Source organism: Sorex araneus, chromosome 1, assembly GCF_027595985.1.
Source record: "Sorex araneus isolate mSorAra2 chromosome 1, mSorAra2.pri, whole genome shotgun sequence".
Classification (NCBI taxonomy): Eukaryota; Metazoa; Chordata; class Mammalia; order Eulipotyphla; family Soricidae; genus Sorex; species Sorex araneus.
Genome location: NC_073302.1, coordinates 304,961,422 through 304,965,133, shown reverse-complemented (window position 1 = coordinate 304,965,133; position 3,712 = coordinate 304,961,422). Strand labels below are relative to the sequence as shown.

The 3,712-nt window shown below is 35.3% G+C and overlaps 1 non-coding gene across 1 annotated transcript; it reads right to left on the bottom strand.

Moving 5' to 3' along the window:
* Window positions 1-2,911: 2,911 nt before the first annotated feature.
* Window positions 2,912-3,015, bottom strand: LOC129401033 (small nucleolar RNA U13). The gene has a single exon (XR_008628059.1). It is a non-coding gene; the product is annotated as a small nucleolar RNA U13 (small nucleolar RNA).
* Between the last annotated feature and the right edge of the window lie 697 nt (window positions 3,016-3,712).

The following is a 3,712-nucleotide window of genomic DNA, read 5'->3' as shown; positions in this document are numbered from 1 at the left end:
AATTTTGAGCAAAACATAATGCCCCAATTTAGAGAGAGAATATTGGGGAAATTGTCCACCATAGAGGCAGAGTGAGGACTGGGATGTGGGTGGTAGAAGATGTGCACTGGTGGAGGGATGGGTGTTCCATCATTCTATGGCTGAATGTCAAACATGAAAGCTTTATGTAACTATCTCACGGTGATAGAATTTTAAAAAAAGTGATGTGGAGTTCGTGTCCAATAAATCAGCTTAATTGATGGCTGACATTAAAAAACACAATAAAATAAAAATTAATAAAAATCTGTGTGGGGAAACCCCATGGGAGGTTGACATAAACCTTCCCTGTGTTATTTCCACCACACACTCACAAAATAAGCTGATTCAGTTCTTGTTTTCATAACTCAAATACAAACGCTGATGTATACAAACCAAAGCATCAACTCCATCAGTGTAGCACATTTCACACATCCCACTTCTAGAACATTTTTAAATGGTTCACTTGACTCGATGCTAATATTAGGATTGTTTAGGTTTGTGAAGGCTTGTGTTTGAAACATATATTCAGCTTCAAGTTTATTACAGTCTTCCTTTCTCGTGCTATGCAGAGCATTAAAAGGGAACATTCAAAATCTGTTGTGTAGGACAAGTTTCACATCTGTTCATCACAGTGTTACCTTTTAAAATATGCATCCCCACACTTAAGGAAAAAAGCATTTTGAATATAAGTAAAGACTGAAAATAATTACTTAGCACTCAGGCAGAGTGTTTTATTGGTAACAATATAATCTTGTTGAGCACACATTTCTGAATGAAATGATTCAGATAAAAATGTGATTCTTGGCCAGGGATGTAGTTCAATGGTTTATAGAGAGGAATAAAGCCTTGGATTTTATCCCTGAAAACACACACACACACACACACACACACACACACACACATGTATACTTTCAGGGGTTGAAGAGTAAGTACAGTGGATCATGGACCTGGGTTTAATCCTCAGCATTGTATTTGGTCCCCTGAGTATGGTTAGAATAATTCCTGAGCACAGAGCCAGGATTAAGTCTTATTACAAATAATAGTAAAGATGATTTAAACATTGAATCTGTAGATTCATTTACAGTGCAACTTATTGTTAAAAGATGTAAAGGGAATGTGTTATATTGAGAGGGAACATGATATACTCCCTTATTCAATTCCTTCAAGTAAGGTTTTTCACTGAAGTTTACTGTGAGTCTAACTTTCCCTTTAGCTTACTCCGAAGAGTTTTGAGATTTTGTTGTTCATGGAATAGGTTCTTTTTTATCAAAACTTTCAAATGTTGATTATTGTTACTATAAATAAACTCAATTAATTTAGAATTTAGAGTCCATTCATAATATTCATGATATAGAAACACACATTAATTCTTATATATTTTTTCAGTTGATGGATACTATGTTCTCAGGCAATGTTATCTTAAACAGTCTTAAGATTATTTTAGTTTTCTTCTTGAGATGGGTTTTTCCTACTCTAACAATATTAAAAATAGTGTTAGTTAGAAATGCTTTTGCTTTAGTTCTGCTTTCATGTTAGCTTCCAAGAACATGGTTGAGGTACATCCCTTAGCAGATTATGGCCTATTTTTATATTTCTGGCTTGCTAATAAGGTTTTTAAAAAATTAACTGGTAATGAGAGTTGAATATAATCAAATATTTTTACCGTTCATTAGAATCATATGTTTTCCTCTCTTAATCTATTATAGTACTGTTATATAAAACCTAATATTGAATAATCCTTTCATTTCTAGGATGAAGTCCCCCAGCTCATGATGTATCTTTCTTTTTATACTCAGCTAAATCCTGTTTATTAATATTTCATTCATCTACTTTACATGAAAATGAGGTTAATCTGTATTCTTTTTACTTTGTCTCTTCTTGTGGCTTGTTAGCATAATTTTGGCTGTGACATTTCCACTTTTTAAGTCCTCTGTTAGTACAAAGGATATAATGATTACGCATGTTTTGAATGAACTGGTTTTGGTTGCATGGTGTAGTTTTTTTGTTGTTTACTTGATTTGTTTATGATTTTTTAAAGAACATGTAACAGGGTGATGCTCTACCCTGTTGCTTATAAAGTAAGTGGTAGAGATGCCCACCCTGTACACATGCCGAAGTTCAATGCAATAGTCACTGCATTGGTAAGTGAGGTGGCCAAGACGAGCTCTGCTAGAACTGCCCAGCCACATCTGGAGGTGCTGGGGAAGAGCTGTAGCCTTTCAGAACCAAAGATCACATTCAACCCTTTGACTGTGTTCCACCCGTGCTCTGCCATTGGAACTGTCTCCCTAGCTCTGAATCAATGTTCTTTAATTACTAGCATATTTAGATTTTCCATGTACCTTATATGTGTTTTTTAGATGTAGATTTGTTCATCTGAAATGTGCTTAGTCACAATGTAACTTTCCTATTGGTAGCCCATCAAATTACCACACCCCCGTCTTTATTTGCTTTTGAAATTATCAATACGGTTTATCTTTTTTGACCATTTGTTAAATAAATAAGGCTTATTACTAATTATTAGTAATACTGTCACTGTCATCCCGTTGCTCATCGATTTGTTCAGGAGGGTACCAGTAACATCTCTCATTGTGAGAATTATTGTTACTGTTTTTGGCATATCAAATACGCCACGGGTAGCTTGCCAGGCTCTGCCTTGCGGGTGCAATACTCTCTGTAGCTTGCCAGGCTCTCCGAGAGGGGAAGAAGACTGGAACAGGGGTTGTCTGCATGAAAGGCAAATGCCCTACCATTGTGATATTGCTCCAGCCCAATTATTAGTAATAGCAATACATAATAATATACCTAGTAGTTATTTCAAAATAGTCTATTGAGTTCTACTTTTGTTTTTTGGGGTTTTTTTGACATTTATTTTGTTTATTCCCTAATTTTACATTAGATGGGTAATGTGTCAAATGCATAACAAGTTTTAAGGGAGGCACATGTCACACAAACATGTGAATACACAATTATCATGTTTATGAACTGGAAAAGGGTCTTTACACAGACAATTCTAAGATAAGAAACATTATTGTAAATAACTTACAATATACTACCAATAGACTTCCAATCTAACAAAACCAGTGTTAGATGTTTTAGTGGGACATGTTAAGTGATTAATTACCCATTCCCACAGCTATCTATAGAGATGGATTTATAAAGGTGGACTTAGAAAGATTTATTTCAACCAATTAGAAGATAGAATCTCTTGTTCAGTCTAAAAACCGTAGTTGTTTAGTTTTTCACCAGTGAAAATAGTTTTAGCTATCGGCCTGCCATTTATTATTTCTATTATATTGCAACATCTTTATTCTACATTTAATTTGGTGAAAGGATGTTTAATTTTGAAAAGTGCTCCTTCTATATCTAATCAGATCATCATATGATTTTTAATATTTTTAGTTTTTATTAATTCACCAGGCTGGAGCGATAGCACAGCGGTTGGGCCTTTGCCTTTTACGTGGCCAACCCGAGTTCGATTCCTTCTCGGAGAGCCCAGAAAGCTACCGAGAGTATCGAGCCCGCTCGGCAGAGCCTGGCAAGCTACCTGTGTGTATTGGATATGCCAAAAACAGTAACAATAAGTCTCTCAATGAGATACGTCACTGATGCCCGCTCGAACAAATCGATGAGCAATGAGATGACAGTGACAGTGACTATTAATTCACCATGAGATACAGCAACAAAAATTTCA